Genomic DNA, 21,737 nt, shown 5'->3' on the forward strand with positions numbered 1-21,737 from the left:
AAGATTCCCAAATAATTTATTTATTCTTGGGGGTGAAACTAAAAACTATAATTAGAATTCATTATTTTCTTCGAAACAGAAACCCGAACTCGTTCGATGTTCTCGGGAGAGCGAACCTTACGATGTCCACCAGGCGCTCTTGTCGCTGCTGATGTCGTCTCCTTGAACTTCCTTACCCAATGTAAAATGGTATTCCGACTGGCAACATGCAGATTATGATATAGTGACAACGGAAGGCACGCTGCGTTGCCACCACACATTCAATATGAAAAATGTTTCAACCACAAAAGCGCTTTGTTGTGCCGATTACTGCTCCATGCTGATTGATTGACATGCTTTGAGATAACGACCTTCTGAGTGTCATTACCTCGAGCGACTTCCGTTCAGTGTTGATTTAAAAACCGTCAGATTCGGTTACTGCACCTCACAGGTGCGCCATTCAAAAAAATGAACTGTCCTTGTGAAGAAACTGCCACTGATGCTATTTTCCTAAAATGCTTTGAGATGAAGTACAACATGTATTAAATTGACTTCGTTGCATGAAAGAGCTTTGTTTTTATTTGTAATTAAAAACCGCCAGGTTTAGTTTGCCTGGCTCTGTGCACTTCGCTTCGAAAAGCATCCACGTGAGAATTATTGTAGGAAGAGGAACTGTCATGAAGTAATTTCCCACTTATAATCGAATTTAGTATGCAACAATCAAGGTAAAATGTTATGTCTCTCATTTTAGTTGCTGTTCAAGCTTTATTCAGAAGGCTCGACCAATGAGCGAGTGAGAGGAAAGTGAATTGTATGGAGGGAACAACGTGGCTGCAGCTACCAGCCGCTTACAGCAGCGCGCACTGCTTCGCTTCACTCACTCGCTTCTCCAGAACGTAGTGCAAACGGCGCTGTTCTGTAAACTAATATTTTACATTCTTCACTTCATTCCCCAAATCATCTTTTTGTTGATACTTCACAGCAAGGTTAACTTTCTTTAATACTCTTTCGCAAACTTTGCTTGTCTTCCCTCCACAAACGCTTTTCCATTCAAAATTTTCTAAACTGGTTTTGCGATTGTATTCAACTCTTCTTTCACCCTTCTTTCCCTCGACCACCAAACTCATCAGCTGCTTTGTCTCCGTTTCAGAACTCCGCTTCTCTTTTACTACACTCTTCAGATTTCTGCCAACGACAGGTTCTGAAATGGACGTTCTTCAGTGGCAGCTGACTGTCTGGGTGTGACGTGGGAGGAAGAGGTATTTTGCCCAGGTGTTCTGCTCCTCAGCTGCAAACGTCGAAATCTGGGCTGCATGTAAAACGTTTGTTTATGAGGTAGCCACCTGTTACCTCGCGTTCCGAAGAATGCACAGGTAGAGAGAGGAAGAATAGAGGCCAAAGAGAATGCTGCTGAGAACAGCAGTAATGGAGGAAGGTCGATAAAAAATTCAATATCCGTTCGGTTACATCAAGATTTAAAAGCCCATCTACTCTAACATTCCCGAATAATGAAAATCCAGTCCAGGATTACAACACTGCATCAAAATCATCTCATTTTTTTACGTTGCTTCCCTGCCTCATCGAAATGCCCCGTATAAAAATATTATGATGAAAATAACGCAAACGTGATGTAGGAAAGAGACTCTTACTGCAGGCACTTTATACTACTGCGACATTAATTTCGAGTATCCCGTATTGCATAGTGCAGGGGTCCCCGTGGCGGAGTGGTTGGCACATAGCGCTCCAACGCCAGGGGTCCCGGGTTCGAATCCCGGCCTGGGCATGGATGTTTGCGAGTGTCCATCCATCAATTTCATCATATCATCACTCATCCCCATCTTCGCAAATTAGGAACCCAATCAATCAATCAGTCCAAATATGCATGTAGTTGAAGTCCTGATTCGAACGTCAGTTCGGTATCTTTGACATAGCTCGGGAGGAAGCCGACCGGAAGTGGTTTCGAGTCAACACCTGTTTTTCTGAGAAGCGCTGTTGCCACTTGTAGTTGCAGTGTTTAGACATCCAACACGAACTGCGACGAAAATGCACTCCCAAAGTCTCCACATGGTATATAAAAAGTAGCACAACACAACGTAGCTAAGATAACCGTAACCTCACGTTATGAAATCTCTAAAGAAACTGAGTTGGCAACATCTCATTTACTCCACGTGGACTTGACAAGTACTGTCAGTTCCTAAAAGGGACGCTATTGGTGGGAAAGGTTTGAGGGGAGGATATACTATGCTCCACGTGGACTTGACATGTGGTTGTCAAAGGTTGTGTCCCGACAAAACGTACCACTAGGGTTTTCGCGACGAAACGTACCACTCAGATAAACAGCTACCTGTGAAGGATCCACTAATAACCACTTCAAGAGAAACGCTTGAACTTGCCCTTGACATGAAGTGGTTTTCGATTAAGAAACGGTGACGATGCTTGACGGTACTTCGTTCCTGTTCGCTGATGATGGAGAAGAAAACAGAATTATTATTTTCATCGGTGAGAAGGGCAAAGAGAATTTGAAACGCTTTACTTTTAAGTGCTGTAGTAAACAATTTTCTCAGATTTACAAGCACGGCTGAAGAAACAAATATCAACCCCGTAGTTTTTGCTCTCTTGCCCAATAAGGATACAGAGACCTATATTCGCTTGTTTCGACTCATCATTCAGGCTGTTCCGGGGTGGAAATCAGAAAGAGTGAACGTGAATTTTGAATTGGTAAGGTAAGGTTAGGTTATTTTAGGAAAATCAAATTGTGCATTTTTGAGGTCAGAGTTAAACATGAAAGGTTTGAAGAGAAAGAAGAGGTATATAAAGTATGACGAACGCCTTGAAAGAATACTGAAGCGCCATTATGAAGAAAACGGAACCCTAAGATCTTGTTTGAAGATAGCTTACACGCAGAAATGAAACAGAACGATCCTCCGACATGACAAGAGACAATATTCTTCCTGCTGACATAACTAAAATGAAAATCGAAAAAAAAGACGAAAAGATAAAACAAAAGAAAAAAATGTGGACGACAGGTTAACCACAGCTGATTTTAAACACGCCAAAATAGCTATATATACTATATTATTATTATTATTATTATTATTATTATTATTATTATTATTTATTTCCATAGGGTTACAATTAAGCCATACAACATTTCATTTTGAACAAAATTAATACAAATAATAACTTGATGCCCTATATAGTAAAAAAAATATGCAAAAGCTACATCTAAGGAAAATGTGATGAATTTACATTAGTATATATAGTGTTCTATAGTAGCAATGAGATAAAGAAAGTTTGAGAGTTATACACATTTAGAAGAAAAGAAAGTGTAAAGGTGTGTGGGTTTGGATATGAGTGTGTATGGAATTGCTGTTCGAAGTACAGGGATGAAACTTTTAAAATATATGTGTGTGGATGGGGTTGGTGAGGAGGGGGGGGTAAGCACTGAAAATAATATTGCTGGAGTTAGAATTTATAGACATGTGAACGTAGAAGACGACAGAACTGCGCTTTGCTGGTACTGAGTTTGATCTTCGTCGGGAGTGAATTCCAGGTTACCGCTGCTAAGTACGAGAAAGACTTCTGACCAAATCTGCTTTTGTTGGGTTTGGGGACTACTAATTCTCTATGTAAGGACGATCTGGTGTTTCGGGTGCTGAACTCTGAGCTGAGCTTAATCCTATTATGCAATGGAGATGATTTGTTATGTATGCTATGGAATACCTTATTCAAGTAGATGTAATGTATTCTCGAAGTGACTGTAGGTATATTGTAAGTCTTGCGCAATTGTTGGGAATTATATTCTTGGGGGTGCATGTGTATGATTCTTAAGCAATTGCTTTGGATAGTTTCAAGCTTCTTCAGATGAGTTATGTTACCGCCAAAAATAAGACTAGCACCATACTCGAATACGGGACGAATAAATGAAAGGTAGAAATGTCTACTCAGATTTCTATTAAGATATTTACGAATTTTTCGAAATATGCAAATATGGTGATAGATTCTACGAATATAGTTATTTATTTGATAATTAAAATTTAGCTGAGGGTCGATAATGATTCCGAGATATTTTAAATGATTGCTCAAAGGTAATCTGGCGTCATTAAGGGTAATATCTATCGTGTTAGCCGGGATTCCCTTACCGGTGTGAAGCACCATGGCCTTCGTCTTTGCAACGTTAAGTTTCAGGTTGTTCATGTTGTACCACGTTAATACTTTGGGGAATGAGTTTTCCATTTTCTCCTTTACATCCTGGTACGTATCTCCAACATGGACGAGAAGGCAGTCATCTGCGTACAGAGTAATCGATAAATCTGAATTTATTAGTGTGATATCGTCAATAAATAGGTTGAATAATTTTGGGCCAAGTATAGAGCCTTGTGGAATGCCTGCAGACACTGACTGCTCGGTGGAAAGTGAACATCCTACTTTCGTTGATATTTTTCTATTTGCGAGAAAACTTTCCATCCAGAGAATTGTTTTGCTATTGAAACCAAATCTGTTCTTTAATTTTTCTATTAGCAAATTGTGATCAACGGTATCGAAGGCTTTGCATACGTCCAGGGAAATTAATCCAACTAGGGAATTGCTTTTTTTGTCCAGTGTCTCGCGCCATTCATTAATTAAACTAAGTAATAATAATTCCGAGGATACATCCTTCCTGAATCCGTACTGTCGATCAGACATTAGATTGTTGGCTTCCAGGAAAGTTGTCAGTTGCTTCTCTATTACTTTTTCCATAACTCGGCTTAATGTTGAGGTTAAGGAAATCGGCCTGTAGTTACACGCTAGGGTAGGAGATCCAGATTTGTGAATTGGGGTTATTATGGAGTGCTTCCAGTTCGTTGGAAATTGGCCACGTTTGAAGGACGTGTTTATTATGTCGGCGAGGGGCTCCGCTATAAGTGGGGCCAAAACCACCAGAACGCTGTTGGGAATGCCGTCCGAACCTCCTGCCTTTTTTACGTTTAATTTATTTAGAATTGCCAAAACTTCATCGACCGTAACAGATTTTAATGTGAACTCTTCAATTTGTTGGACAACAGCTGAATTAGGGTCTTTTCTTAGAATATTTATGTTCGAATTGCGAGGATTAACTTGCGCCGATGCTTTGCATATATTAGAAAAATGAATATTTAAGTAATGAGCTATGTCGGACGGGCTCGTTAGGAGGACATTGTCGACTAGTAAATGATTAATTGTAGTTTTTGATTCTCTACCCGTGATCTCATTGATAACCTTCCATTTGCAGTTGTTATTGCTAGTGGTCTGGTTCACCATATCTCTGTAGTAATTTACTTTTGCCTGCCTAGTAATTGTTGTGCAATGATTTCTAAAAGATTTGTATTGGTCCCACGTATAGTCACAAGAAGGATCCACCGCTTTCTTGAACAAGCGGTTCTTCTGTGAAATTAATTTAATAATTTGAGGGGTGATCCAGGGCTTCCTGCTTTCTCTCACCCTGAGAGTTTTCAAGGGAGCAAATTCGCCGAGTGCAGTCGAAATGAGAGACTGCAGATGACTGACCTTGTCGTCCACGGTTAAGTCGGGAGATGTACTTGCGTAGAACGGAAGAGAGGACGCGAAGGTGAAAAAATGAGGTTCGTATATTTTATGAATTTTACGGGTAGTAATTAGCTTCCTTGGCGTGCGCGTTATATTAATTTTGAGTGTGGTGTAAACGAGAAAATGGTCACTCATGTCCTCATAGACAGTTCGTGTGACTGTGTGCAAGTGAGGGTTCGAGGAATAAATGTGGTCGATTAAGGATTCGGATGTCCACGTAATTCTTGTAGGCAGAGTAACAAGTTGTTTGTGTCCTAGGACTGATAACGTTTCCATTAATGTATCTGAGTCTTTGTCATCTTTCAGCAAATTTACATTCATATCTCCAAGGAATATTGATTGATGGCTCGGTGGTAAGCTACTGATCATCCTTTGCAAGATTGCGCACGCTTTTACAACCGATCCGCTAGGAGGTCTATATCCGCAACCTACGATAATATTTTTATTTGTTTTTGGGCACGAGACTCGCACCCATAGTCCTTCAAGGTCACTTTCATTGACCGAAATTACGTTAGAGGCAAGAAGGTTGTTCTTAACGAAAATAGCGGTACCGCCTCCCCGGGTGTCTCGGTCGTTTCTAAAGAGATGGAAATTTGGAATTCTGTATAGAGGGTCAGGAATAGATGATTGCAGCCATGTTTCGCTCAATGCGATTACATCGAATTTTGTTATTTCGGATGCGGAGAATTCCGTGAATTTGTTGTCGAGGGACTGAACGTTCAGGTGGCAGACGTGAATGTGGCCTTCCCCCTCCGCGAGCTGGACGTCCGGCAGGGTAGGATACAACCTCAAAAGCACTTGCTTTAAATATGTCGGCCCCTTGAAATGTGGGTCAGCGGTCGGGGAGGGGGTGTCTTCGAGGCTAGCTACTTGGGGTGGAAGATCAGCCATTTCTTGCGGACGCGAATGACCTCGGTGTGACTGCAAGTGTTGCAAACTCGGTATCAGCTATGGCGCAATTCGTAAACTGTCTTCGCGTTGTTTGTTCAGTGCATCTGGGGGGATCGGGGAAGATAAGTACGGACTTGTGGGGTGAGTTTGTAAAAGTAGGGGGTGTTAAAAATTTGAGATCCTGAGAGTGGAATTTAGACATTTGCATAAATGAGGTAGATGATATGAAAGAATAAATAGCTACTTAAAATTATTTGAGTGAGATTGAAAAGGTACTTTCAATTCTTACAATGAAAATGTAAATAAAAAAAAATAAAAAATAAAAAAGAGAAAAAAAGAACGAAAATAAAATAAAATAAAAACACTTGAGAATGACACAAACTAAAAGGCGGTTGAATAGCAATGTTCCCAGCAAACGATCACTGTGATTTGTGTTAGAGGCGACCAAGTTCATCAAAAGTTGTGACGTAGTGCCTGACATTGTTTCTTTTAACCACAATGCGGCCATCGAATGTCCACACACACTTCATACCGAATTTCTCGATTGCTCCCCTGTAGAGCTGCAATCTGGAGAAGCACAAATCTTCTTTGATAGAGATTCTACTACCTTTAAGCTTTTTCTTGGAGTTAAAAACTCTGGCCCGGGAATGATAGTTTGTAAATTTAACAATGATTGGTCTGATCTTACCTTCAGATTCGGCCCCTATCCTGTGACTCCTGCATATTTCAGATGGCTCCAATTTCACTGCTAGCTGTTCCTCAAAGAGAGAGAGAGCAACGTTATCTGTGTTTTCATTCGGGGTCTCCGGAATCCCGAATATCCGGATACTGTTCCGCCTCTGATACTGCTCCAGATCCACCATCTTTTCTTCTAATTTCACCAGCTGTTTCTTGACCTCTTGGTTTTCTTCATTCTTCCTCCTAAGCTCTTCCTCGAACTGGTGAACTTTCTCTGTGTTAAAGTCGAGCAGATCTTGTAGACGAGCCACCACTGCTTTGGTGATTGAGTCTATGAGGCAATCCTTGATCATCGATAAAATGTCAGGGGATTGCACCACTGACTTCACCTCCTCCGTCACTTGTTTCAGTAAGTTCGGGGGAAAACACTCCTTGACGGCAAGGGACGGGCTGCCTGCCGATGCCTGCTTCTTCGGAGGAGCCATATTGAATGCACAACACTGCCAATTCACACGCACACGAAAGTTCAATAGAAGGAGCACACTGCGTAAAGATAATCTTATTTTCGTACACGATACTGTTCCTACAGCTATTGTTTCACGCCAGTAAGATGCTACAAACGACTGCATTTTTTTCCTTCTCCTTCTTTATAGAAAGTGCTGGGACAGCGTAATTTGCCCGTCTAGCTAGCTGCCGCAAAAATATCCGGACACTCACTGGAATTAAGGCATGAAGTTCAAAGCATCCTCCATCGGATGCACTGGCAATCAATACCATGTGGGGCCATCCTTGACCTTGATGACAGCCTCCACTCTCGCAGGCATACTGGCAATCAGGTGGCGAAAGGTATCTTGGGGAATGGCGGCCCATTCTTCGCGGAGTGCCGAGATGAGAAGAGCAGTGGATGTTGGTCGGCATGGTCTCGCACGAACTCGGCGTTCCAAAACATCCCAGAGATGTTCAATGGGATTCAAATTGGGGCTTTGCACAGGCCAGGCCATAAGTGGGACGTTGTTCTCTTGAAACCACTGTCCTACATGGCCCACAGTGTGGACGGGCGCATCGTCTTGTTGAAACATACAATCAACATCTGCGACCTGTTCTTCGATGGTAGGCAGCATGAATGTTTGTAAAATGTCAATGTAATGATGTGCCGAGACAGTACCATGCAAAGCAACGAGGGGACCAAGCCCCTTCCAGGAAAAACATGCCCACACTGTCAACCCACCTCTGTTGGCACGACACAGGATGCTAAATGTTGTTCATGAGGCATTCGCCCCACTCACACACGATAATCGGATCGCCACATGGTATAACGCGATTTGTTACTCCACATCACGGATTTCCATTGTTCTAACGACCAGTTGTGCCTCTCCTTACACCATGCGAGGCGGCGCTTCGCATTTCGTTGGGTGATGTGGGGCTTATGGGCAGCCGCTCGTCCATGGTAACCGAGTCGTATACCTCACGTCGCACAGTCATGCTGCTAGGATTACATCCTGCCCTGGTTTGGAATTCCTGTGTGATGGTGGCGATCGCTGATTGCCGGTTCTCTTGTACTACCCTATTCAACACTCGGCGGTCTCTGTCTGCCAACATGGGCGCTCGGCCAGAACGTTTTGTGGTTGTACACGTCCCATTACGTTTCCACTTTACTATCAAATCGGCGACAGTGGATTTCGGGACGTTTAGGAGGGTGGATATCTCGCGCACTGACTTGTTACTCCTGTGGCACCCAATCACTTCACCACGTTCGAAGTCTGTAAGTTCCTTCAACGGACCCATTCTGCTGTCTCGTGCACTATGCTGCCTGTAGTGGTCCCTTGCTTGCCTCACCTCACTGTAGATGGCTCCACAGAGTGGCCTACTATGCACAACACACATTTTGACTGGTGTCCGGATATTTTTGATCACATAGAGTACATTATATAGTAATTGTGCCAGTCCAAAGCCTGGATAAAGTGTGATGGAAATCAACAAAACTAGAGAAAATCGTAATTTCGGAAAATGATTTTTGATGCCGTCCCATCAAGTGGTACGTTTTGTCGCATCGCCTATATTTTAAGACTCATTAGAAGACCCTTCGGAGGTAGCCGCACAGGTGGTAGGTACGTTTTGTCGCGTATTCGTCCAAGGGAAACTGATGTTTCGTAACTTCCTTTGAAGTAAAGTGGCGTTCGAATCAGGACTTCAACTTTACTATTTAGGCACTGACACCAATGCCCAACTTAAATGCGAAAATGGGAGGCCTCTGTTGGTGTGGTGTTAAACCGTCGGGTCTCATTATGCAATGAATTAGTGGAGGTAAGAAAAATGGACGTCGAGTCAACGCAGTTCCTTAACTAGATCTGGGGCATTAATTATGTGTGTAAGTCTTCCACTGCCTCGCCACGGAAATCCGAAGCGGCGCCAGGAAAGAAGTGATAAAACGGGAAGGGGGAGGGGACGACCTTGAAAGCGGGGAAGGAACGGAGGAACCCGGCTTTGTGGTTTTATTACGTTATCACTCAGCGCCAGTTGCATGGTAATTTCCTCCCTACTGAAAGTCCACGCTGGCATGCAGCGCCTCTTACGGAATTTACCTGAAACATCCGACTGCACGCTTGACCTTCGAGTCGCAGTCTTGAGAATTGAGAGTGGTTAAGGTCTCGGACCAATTACCTATTGTGTTCCTATGACGTAACCTAGATAACACGTGCACTTATCCACGGAAATCCTTTCGACAGTGTTGCACTATTCTCATATCAAAAACGTCACTAGTGGACACAAAATTTGATTCGGAAATGTTCAATTTTATACTTAGAAAAAAAGTTTTTCGTGTTGTGTATTACGTTTGAGTTTCATCTTTTCAGGTGTTTAACATCTGCATATTGCAACACTGTTCTTTCACTTTCTGTTGATAAGTTCGCTTCACTATTACGTCACGTGCACACTAAGTAAGAATTTCAGTTCTCCTCCTGAGTTACGGGCCAGTGGTGCTCAAGAACTCTTGCACCTGAAGTTAATAAACGCGGGTTGAGCAAAATAATGGTAACAAGTGCTCTTTGGGTAAGTACATATATTGGTTGAATTTTATTTCTGAAGTTTGGTTTCCAAATGGACGTGTCGCTTGCCGCTTCGGTCTGGAAGATCTGCTACATCTAGCAGAGTAAATGAACTTGATACACACTCCGTCCGTATTAGTCGCGGCCATTGATACAACTGCGCATGCACTAAGTGAACGAGTCCAGTGACAGAATTGGGGGTGACGGTTGTAATGAAACGCAGACGGAGAAGCAGGTTCCGTGAAAATCATCTGCTGCGCATCCGCAAACTGGGTGAGTCCACTGACAGAATAGGGATGAGGGCTACAAGTTGAACGCAGACAGGGAAGAACGTTCCGTGAAAATCCTCTACTGCGCATTCGCCAAGTGGAAGTGGGCGAGTCCAGTGGCAGAACAAGCGTGACGGCTGCAAGTGGAACGCAGATAGGAAGCAGGTTTCATGAAAAGCGATCTCTATGAAATCAAAATTAAAGTTTCACACAGACTAACGTCGCCAGCCAAATGATTTAAGAGGGTAGTTTTAAAGTCACTGCAAACAAAACGAAGCTAAGAACAATAAACACAACAACCGAACGCATATAAATAAAACACTTATGTGAAACCTACAGCCATGTTTCACTCATGTTTCTACCTACCTCCCCTTCGGCATGTGGACTCGTCTTCTGCGGTCGGGTAATAAAATTGTCCTCCTCCATTAAGTTCTTCTTCAAATTCAACTGTTTTTCTTTGCCCATTTGTTACATAATAACGGTAATCTGAATAAGCCTTTTCTGGGAACCCTTCTCTCAAAACAACTGTTTTGCTTCCTTTGCACTTCATTTTTAAAACATTGGAAAATTATCCGACTGACAGAAATTTCAATTGTTATAAATGTTGCAACGATGAACTTCTTCAAAGGCTTTACAAATATTTATGGTGGAATAAAAAGACCCGTCTTTCTGTTACCTAGGAAACTTGTGGTGGATTATAAACAAGGAGAAAAGAGAAAGGTCTAAGAATACGAAGGCTTAAGCTGAAGTCCCCACCTGGGAGGCACTACCCTACTTTCAGACGCAGAAAGAAAATTAGTCGTATGAGCCGTCTTCAAGGCAAATTAGACTTTTCTTTCTTCGAATCTAAGTGAATTAGGAGCAGGAAGAGAGTTTGCGTCTCCGGAGAGAGGGGAGGGGGAAAGGGGTGTTCTGTCGAGTAAGAAAATTGAAAGAGGCAGCAGTTTTCGCAGCTTGCCTGAACGGATGACTCGGTTTCCTCCGCTGGGCTTTGAGAGTAGCGATGGAGCATCGAAACGGTGCCGTGTTGCGTCTCCTAGCTTGCGAGACGCTCCGAAGATAATTATCCACCAGGAGCGTAAACTCTAGGCTAGCTGAAGCCCGAAGCCTAGACACTAAAATACAGTCGATTAGAATTGTTAGACAAATTGTTTATTTCAATAAGAAAATGTTTTTTTTTTTTTTTCTGGATTTGGCAACCTGATTTCTTACGAGTTGGCAACCTGATTGCCATTAGCGTGGATTGGATTGGATTAGAGATACAGAGGACGAAGAATATGCTTGTGTCTAACCAATTACACACTGGTCTACTCTTTTTCCTTCCTTCATATCCTATGATCACTCCATAGTGAGATAGTCTAAATCTTGGGCTTAGCATACGCATTGGGAGTGTCTCTATTCATCTTAACGATCCCGAAAACTATCGATTCCACACTAATAACGGTAGTTTTTTATTATTTTTACATGTCACCCCCGTCCCATCCCCGACCCTAGGGGTGCCACGGGTGTCTTGGAGTTGAACGGCATTGGGAGTGTCACTATTGATCTAAGCGACCCACAAAACTATGGATTCCACATTAATATAGGTAGTTTTCGATTATTTTTACATGTAACCCCCTCCCACCCGCACCCCTAGGGGTGCCAGGGCGGTCTTACACACACAGAATTTCTTTCGAGATTCCAAGTTTGGTTGAAATCGCTCCAGGCGTTCGAGAGTTATGGTGGAACAAACATACACACATACATCCATTTTTATATATTAGATTAATTAGATGCATTATGAAGCAGTATATAATGTAAATCGATTCAGATATATTTTATATGCAAGGTTAAGCTACACTCCGTACACGTGTAGCCCCGTTTCGCCTAATTGCGTATCAGCACAGGATAATGTGATTTATGACCTAAGAGTCATTCCATGCGAAATCAACACAGCCTTTGACCTGACCATCTCCGATTTTCATGAAATTTGGGGAGTTGAAACTATGCATAGAACTTAGTAACTATGAAAATTTTTAGTCTCGTGCGTCTTGTAATTGATAAATTATTCAAGGTTAAAGTTAGCACAAATTGCCCTTTTTGAGCCCGCTTAGCTATACTAAATCTGCTGTAACTCCGCCCCTATTTTGCCTAGGAAGTTCAAATAAAGCTTATTGTACAGGGAATTGAACAAGCTTTCCAGTGATATATAACAAGCCCACCTTTCGATAAAAATATAATTTTATCACGTGACCTTGACCTTTGACCTTGAATATCTCAAAACATGTCATCACCAAAAGTCGTGAAAAAAATATATTTGGTCCCTCATTCCATACTCTAAAACATATCAAAAAATCATTCTGGGACTGCAATGGGATCAGAAGATACAAAATAATATGTGTAACTACGTGACTGATAAAAGCCCCATTACATGAACTATGAAGAGTCAAATGTCCCTTAACACTCCCTACAAAATGTGAAGGAGTTATCCTGGGTATAATTGGTCATGAAAGAAATAGGTTAGGTACAGGGTGATCCCTAGCCGTGTGTGTCAAGCGCAGGTCCGGCATATTGTTGACCGCCATATTGAATTAAACGCAAAAATTTCAAAGGAAAGGGGATGATGTGGTATATCAAATGAGGCTAGAATTTCACGAGAAATGAAGTGACGAAGGTTTATCCAACATATATTTAACCAGCAAAAAGTTATACACATATCTTTCACTTACGATATATGCACATTATAATGTTGTCAATGTTCCTGTGAGCACACTCGTTGACGTCTCTCACACTCGCATAGAACATTTGGCAATGTAGCATGTGCAACAACATCGCAAGCAGCAACTATGCCTTCTCTCAGATGGTCAATATCAGGGACTTTTAGTGCATGCACCATTGTCTTCAAATGTTTCTGAAGGTAAAAGTCCTCCTAAGATCTGGGGAATGTGCAGGCCTTTTAATAGATCCCCGTGTGCCCATCAATCTACCTAGAAAATTACCATGAAGAAATTGCGAAAATGTCTACATAGTGTGGTCACACTCTGTCCTGTTTCAAAACTCTCGAAAAGTGCCATATCCCGTAAGCAAGGGTGAAAAAACCTGTTCACTTAACAAATCCAAGAAGCCCTCACCATTTAAGGTTCCGTTGTTGAATATGGACCAACCATTTCCGTTCGCCATACATTATACCACATAATTAGCTTACCAGCAACAACCATTCGACTGAGAAAATCACAGGTATTGCATATTATTTTTATTAACTTCACCGTGAACATAAAATTTAGCCTCGTCACTGAAGAATTTTTCATTCCAAAGGAAGTGTCACGTAATTGTTTGAGATACTTTTCCCAATATTCTTCACTATTCAACTATTTGGTGAATGTAGCTGATTAAAATCATATGCAATGGTGCGTATACTTCTTTCTCTCCCAAGATGTCAGCGTGATCTCGATGAGTTCCTAACACGTTAGGAGCATTCCAATGCTTTGTTTTTAACACCTCGAAAAGGAGAAAATGGTTACAAACATGCAGTAATAAATTTTTGCTGGTTAAATATATGTTGGATAAACCTTCGTCACTTCATTTCTTGTGAAATTCTAGCCTCATTTGATATACCACATCATCCCCTTTCCTTTGAAATTTTTGCGTTTAATTCAATATGGCGGTCAACAATATGCCGGACCTGCGCTTGACACACACGGCTAGGGATCACCCTGTGCCTAACCTATTTCTTTCATGACCAATTATACCCAGGATAACTCCTTCACATTTTGTAGGGAGTGTTAAGGGACATTTGACTCTTCATAGTTCATGTAATGGGGCTTTTATCAGTCACGTAGTTACACATATTATTTTGTATCTTCTGATCCCATTGCAGTCCCAAAATGATTTTTTGATATGTTTTAGAGTATGGAATGAGGGACCAAATATATTTTTTCACGACTTTTGGTGATGACATGTTTTGAGATATTCAAGGTCAAAGGTCAAGGTCACGTGACAAAATTATATTTTTATCCAAAGGTAGGCTTGTTATATATCACTGAAAAGCTTATTCAATTCCCTGTACAATAAGCTTTATTTGAGCTTCCTAGGCAAAATAGTGGCGCAGTTACAGCACATTTAGTATAGCTAAGCGGGCTCAAAAAAGGCAATTTCTGCAAACTTTGACCTTGAATAATTTAACAATTACAAGACGCACGAGACTAAAAATGTTCATAGTTACTAAATTCTATGCATAGTTTCAACTCACCAAATTTCATGAAAATCGGAGATGGTCAGGTTAAAAATTGCACATATCTGTGTTGATTTGGCATGGAATGACTCCTAACAGTCATTCCAGGTGAAACGCTACGCCATCGGGGAGGTGATGTAGTAAAGGACTCCTGACTTCATTGCCAGTCGTGACACATTGGACAGTTGTTGGGATCCCACAGCAGATCGAGTCCCGATTAGCCAATCTGAACGTACAATGCACATAAAACAAATAAGCTAAATTTTTTATGGAGATGACAACTATGTTCACTTGAGTTTCAATTTCGCTGCATTTTTCACTTCACGATCCATACGATCCCTCGTATTTGAGGGCGCACTATCACAGAGAAATAAGGTTATACGTGTACTACTGGGTTACGAGCAGTGATGTGCAGTAGACTATAAGTTTACGTTGTCTACACGTAATCTACGCGTAGATTACATTGGGTTGTAGTTTACATAGACTACGTAGACAATCTAAAGTGCATTAAAATTCATTTCCAAGGCTTTCATGAAGGGAAAGTGACATTTTCAACTATATTGGTTCCTAACGAAATGAAAAGAATCCTATTTACAACAAAATTCCTCTTCTCTTCTATATGCAAAAAACAACAACAGATGGTAGTCGTGAGGCAAGAGTTGTCCTTTTCCCATAAAACACCAGAAGATTTCTTATATTAGGTTTCTTCCTAGGTGAGAAATTGTTCGAATTTGGAAGAAAGAATATGAAAAGTTCTCTTCACACATCAGCAACTGATACGCAGTACAATTTTCTTTTAATTCCACGACGCCCATTGCTAAGTTATCACATTTCGCCATGTTGTTTACATAGATTACGTCATCTACGTGTATAAAATGTCTACGTGTAGAATGTAGACAATCGTTGTTTACACGTAGACGCACATCACTGGCTACGAGTGTATGCCGTTTGTTCGAGCGTGTTTCGCTCAAGCGGAAGAGCTCTGTATTCCGTACGCTATCTAGCGTCGTCCGTGCGAACTATCGGGCGCTCGAACGAAATCCTCTTCATGCAGCACCCTACTCTGTAGCACAGATTAAAACTCTTCTCGTCACCTACGCGTCAGGGTGGCACAACGCAACAAGCCATCCTCTTTGAACGTAACCGCAAAGTAGGAATACTGACCGTGCCTACTTTTTTTCAAAGCAAAGCAAAGGGATGACCTCGCCGGGACAGGAAGAGGAGTAGAAAAAGCGCAATTCCAGAGGACTGGAATACCATGACAACAGGAAGCCGATGCGTGGAATTCTATTATTCTCTCGCGCGTCGCTACATGTACCCGACGCCACGTATTGAGCTGGAATCTGTGGCCGCTCTCTTCATTGTTTGAAAGAGGCATTGTTACCGGAGAGCAAGGCCTGATCCCTCCCATTGTGCCATGGCGGCGGCTAATGTGATTGGCGGGCGTGTTTGAATACGTCAGGCGAAGTCGCAAGGCGTTCAGCGGAAACAGATCGCAAAGCACAGTACCCGGTTCCAGTACAGGATGTCCCTAAAGTACACCACGCTTGGCCGAAGCTGTTTCTGTTCTCTCGCTTGCCTAACGTTGGTCTTTCTAGGAGAAACCACACGTCGTTGTCGCTACCTACTGGACTACGCTGTGTGGAAGCCACGCTACGGACCAGGTAAACAATAATGCGCAAATGCACGCACAGCACACTATCCATTTCCACGAAAACGATGTTTGAAAATACTATTTTCCTTCTTGACATGACCTGTGCAGGAATAATGCGCTTCCAGAACACGACGATTCTAAAGATTCCAAAACTTCCAAAGATTCAGACTTCATAGGAGCTTCAGAGGTCACATTGTTTGTTTTGAGTTGGTGTTTTAAGTCCACTTTGTGCACAGTAAGGCCAATCGGGACTGGACCTACAGTATAAAGTGGAATTCGAACCACAATGTGCCTCCACCGGGTATCGAACCGGCGGCCCCTTGATTACAAGGCGAAGACGCAGCCACTGCGCCATCAGGGAGGCAGAGGCCACATTGTCAACATCGTTGTAGGGATGGGGACAAGATTATAGAAAGGGATGGCTTCTGAAACAATACTGTACTCAGTTCAATTCAGTAAACATAAAAGATATTTTTTTCTTCACACCACAGCTTGTTGAAAGTGAAACTAAGCGGGGGTGTCTCTCCAGAAACTAGGCATGGCTGCTCTTTTCTGAAAAATTCAAAATCGAAAAATATTTTTTCCGGAAACGAAAAAGGAAGTAAGATTTTGCGAAAAAAGAGAAACGTTTCTTTTTTCAAAAATAGTAATAAACGAAAAATTTTTAAAATTCACCTTCGAAAATCGAAAAACATTTTTATCGAAAATGGCCATTTCTAGTACAGACTGGCCGTCAAATGTCAAACACACTATATAGTGTTGGATTACGGCAGAGTGCACGGAACACTTCATGTTACAAGTTTGCCCTGGTACATGGTGTTCGGTAAAGTCACCGAATTGAAACAAAACTACACGTTTATCCACAGGAAAACGACTTCAGCATATGGTAACTGCAAGGGAATTCTACGCAAAGGAATTCAATACACACTTCAACATTTCACAGCACGAAGCCACGAAGCGATTGCAACAAATGTACACAAAGGTATGGATAACAAAACAAAGCTTACCGTGTGGGAATGCACGCTGCCCTTACGTCTTGAATGGAATATCAACGTACCTGCGAAGATAAAGAAAACATCTCATTAGTAAAATACACTCGATCAAAACACACAACGAACACTCTTCTGTGGTATATACCCAATGATAAAATAAAAAAGAATGGCTGAGGTAGTTGGGCAAGAAAGATCAACATTTGTAAGTGCTCCATGGGAGCTAACCAAACATTTGATTACGACAAGTAGACGAGACGTGATAGTGTTGGATGCATTCCTCGGCATGATAGCAAAGTTAGATAGGAGGGAGCAAACTGCAGGATGTCTTACGGTGTATATTGCAAACAGAGGTTTAGGAACGAAAAACATGCCAGTCTCTATGGTGAGCTGGTTAGCACATTGCGTTACAACCTGGGAAAGGTATGGGTGAGTGTTTAACACACAGCTCACCATTAACCTACAACTAGAAACACAGGGTTAGCGTAAAAAAAAAGACAGTTTAAACGCTGTATAAATTGAAATTTGTTTGTTGCATCAGAAAGCATTTTGTATTGTTGTATAGAGAAAGTCTTCAAGTTTACGACCTTCGCTTTTCGTTTGTCTTCGTGACGTCAGCATCACGCGAGCGCCCTTGACGTAAGCCGAGCAGTATGGCCGCTAGACAGGTGGAGAAGGCTTTCTGAGTGATTGAATTTGCAAAAACAATTTCTGTTTCTATCGTGCAGCGTCGTTTTAGAACACGGTATGTTAAACAACCACCCACAAGGCCGTCAATCTACGATTGGAGCAAGACATTTGAGGAAACTGGTTGTCTGTGCAAGGGGAAAAGTCCTGGGAGAGGAGAACTGGATTATCGCACTGATATCTGTCGTGTTACAAAAGGGTCACACATAAAACAATTGTAACTTACCAATGTAAACTTCAGCACGTACTGTTCAAACCATGTAAGTATATCAGCCCTATTATTAAAACTCTTCTTCCTGTAAAACTTTGAAACTGACTATTTCTTTTAGGGTAACCCTGTAGAATACAATTTAAACCTGATGTGACATGGGACTACCTATAAAGCAGCGGCAATAGCGATCCTGGCAAGGCAATCAAACACATTACTACTCCATGTATACGACATCACCCACATATGTTCCTACTTACACTCGCCGTAGGGAGAGGATGCAGTGAATGACCCATATGTGACAGTTGGGAAGGAATTTTAGTATGGCAACTTACTGGGAAAAGCCTGTATATTAGTATTGACGTTGTTTTTCATGTAATAATAATGAACAGCCTATTTACCAGATACAGCACCTTTTCAAACTACAGTGAAAAAATAACATTTTTGAATAATATAACATTATTTACAATAATAACACTAATAAAGTACAGACTTTAATTTTGTGGTAAAGGGTTCCCCGTGCACCATGCCATGATGCATAATAGGGGATAGGGCCCCCACATATTCTTCGATCTAGGCCATGTTGAAGGTGATGTGAACAGCACCACGCTCCGGCCGCGTTACATCTCCAAGTGCTGCTCAAAGGTTTGAGGCTGGGTAATACCCAGAGCCGCTTTACGGGGAGACAAGGCTAGAAAAATCCCGACCTTAGATCACCCAGCCCGTGAATCGAACCAGGGCCTCCTGCGTGGAAGTCAGACGCTCTACCGACTTTCCTTTTAAGGAAGACCCCCTTAAGAGCCAGCCTTCCCCACACATCAAACTCAGATCAATTAATCTCAAATATTTTTCTTTCATTCAGGACAGACGAACGCAAACATCCATGTCTGAACCTGGATTCGAACCCGGGACCTTTGGTGTTGCAGCGCGCTGTGCTCACCACTCCGTCACATCGACTACACTACCGTGGCTTCTGAGGTTAGCATATGGACCTGTAAAAATAGGATTTGGGCTTCGAATACTAGGTAATGTATCGATGACAATTGCTTGCTTTCACTACCATAATTAAACCAATTGCAGCGATATTACTTATAGTATAAATGTGCAACCTTTAACAAAAGCACCAAAAAACATAATTCATAATCACTCTGCCCCTCTCAGATAACTTGATAAACACACACATGAAATACTTGAGTATCCATTAATATTTGAAGTTTGGAGGGGCGAATGCCCCCATCGCCCTCCTAGTGGATACGGGCGAATGCCCCCATCGCCCTCCTAGTGGATACGGAACCGGGAATTCATCTCATCTTACTCTCACGTAGCTACGTGTGCACTATGCAGCTTCCGAGCGAATTAACCCCTGAAAGGCAGCAACCCAAACACCACCTACGTTGGACGGTGTAACATAACTTCCAGGTTAAAGTCAACGAAAGTTCTGAAAACAACGACTGAAAAAGTGTCAATGTTAGATAACTTCGTAACAAAGGACACATTTCCAAGGTTATACTTGCTTGCTCCAGAGGTAACCTCATTTGGCAATGGCGTTGACCAGAAGTTTCACAATTTCTGCAGGCTTCTACTGAATAATAATGTTCTTGTGCATCTGCTAAGTAGTCGCAAGGCTTCGATAGTCGCATCATCTTCCAGAAGTATTATAGATTTCCCAAAGAGCTTGTAAAGAGGCTAGATCAATAAACGACGCTGATTGGTCTGAAGAACTGAATGCGGAAAGAACTCGGACGAACGATTTTAGAGGGAAGGAACTTTGGTTAGTTTGAACAATGTTTGGTTCTTGATTGGAAAAACATATAGACACTCGAGTATGGAGGAAGATCGAATAGAAACCATTGTGTGTACATAAAGGCTGTTCCGTATAGAACGCCGAATTTGAATCAAGTACTATTGTTTTGTTTCGAGGTTGGCAGACCTGTTCTTACCAATGTTGGTATCTCTTGTCAAACCGATTAATGTAGTTTCAATTGTTTTGATTCGTTTGTTGTGGTTACGATATGGAAGAGTTTAGGATTGAGCAACCTGTTCTTATTGTGAAGACATTTTACCAAAGTGGTGACCAGGAATGGCCGGCAAGGTCATGTGATCTTACACCCTGTGATTTCTTCTTATGCGGGGTTTGTGAAATCGCAGGTGTACGCCAACAAACAACGAACCCATTTGGAACTGAAGGCGGAAATCATACGGGTGATTGGAGGCATCGGGACAGACATCTGCGAGAGGGTTATCATTTGTGGAGCGTATAAATGCATGCAAACTTAGTAGGGGTGGACATATGCCTGACATTGTCTTTCATAAATGGGACATGTTACTGCTTACATATATGTGAAATATAACCATTTGCATGATATTTTCCCTATTTTTAATTAATTTTCTAATTCGGCATCTCATGCGGAACACCCTATAGTATAGTGAGTTAAAATATGACATAACGCAAATAGTAGATTACCAAAGCGTTGTTTAGTGGGTTTTTCTTTATTTTTGTACTTATCCAGTCTTGATAAGATACGAGGGAACATCAAAAACTTTTGCCTGTTGAGGTATAATTTGCGATTGTCGTCGGTCGCCGACGTTGATGGCCTGCCACTCCTTGTCTTGTCCACAATTTCGGTTTTTCCTACTTTGAACTTAACTGCTGAAGTCTGTGCTTCGTGGCACGAGATTCGAGAACCTACAGGAGGTTAGAACAGCTCTGAACGGTGGGGCAGGAAGTGTTCTGTGGAATTTTTCGAAACTGGTTTTGAGGCCTTGGTAAAATGCTCGGGCCAAAGGCATCGAACGTGATGGGAACTCTATGGAAGGGTAAACTCTGAGTAGAGGACTCTACAGGCAAACTATATGTATGTATGTATATACATATGTATGTTATTAAACAAATTATAACTCAACAGGCAAAACTTTTTGATGCCCCCTCGTACATGAGTTACGATTATTTCAGCATTATAAACAGCAATGTAATTTGTGTGTTACTTTTGTTAATCTGCATTATAGTGTGTTGAAAAGGCATTCTATTGTATACAATGAATATCGGTAAATCTTCGGCCACGCTCGAAAATTAAATATATTCAAGCAGCGTTTCACATTTACAGAATCACCAAGGTCACATGTAGCTATCATAGGGCCTTGAGGAATTCTTAGTCCAAAATACTTCATGTAAATGAAAGTTTCGAACGTAATATAGTCCTATTCTTATCAGGAAACATGCAACACCTTCTTCTACAAGCCTCCCCAAAGGTGTAGAAGTTGTAACCAAGAGATCGCGGATTCGATGCCAGGCACATACTAATTAGGATCTCACTCTAACTGTAGCTCCAGTTCCGATTAACCTTACAGTACATAAATTAGACTTGAAAACAAGTTAAATAAATATTGATATATATATATATTTCAACGAATATTTCCCTTTGAGTAAGACGAGACTGTCCTGAGAAAAAATGACGATAAAGTAAAGTCTAGTTAGAGCTCAGACAGGATAATCGAGACTGGATCTGCAATTTTAAGTGAGATCCGAACCATCCTGCAATATGCCTCGACTGGGGATCGAAGCA

At 41.7% G+C, this 21,737-nt stretch overlaps 1 protein-coding gene across 3 annotated transcripts in view; it reads right to left on the reverse strand.

The window, feature by feature from the left end:
• Window positions 1-21,737, reverse strand: part of LOC145992616 (aminopeptidase N-like) — a 351,916-nt gene that overhangs the window by 235,355 nt on the left and 94,824 nt on the right. For 2 of the 3 annotated variants that reach the window (XM_083129006.1, XM_083129014.1), the window contains exon 2: window positions 17,298-17,347. The exons of the other annotated variant lie outside the window; for it this stretch is intronic. The gene's annotated coding sequence lies outside the window, so the exon portion shown is untranslated. The remainder of the gene's footprint in view (window positions 1-17,297; window positions 17,348-21,737) is intronic. 3 annotated transcript variants of the gene reach the window in all.

The sequence above is a fragment of the Lepisma saccharinum genome, chromosome 1 (genome assembly GCF_977018435.1).
Source record: "Lepisma saccharinum chromosome 1, izLepSacc3.1, whole genome shotgun sequence".
Classification (NCBI taxonomy): domain Eukaryota; kingdom Metazoa; phylum Arthropoda; class Insecta; order Zygentoma; family Lepismatidae; genus Lepisma; species Lepisma saccharinum.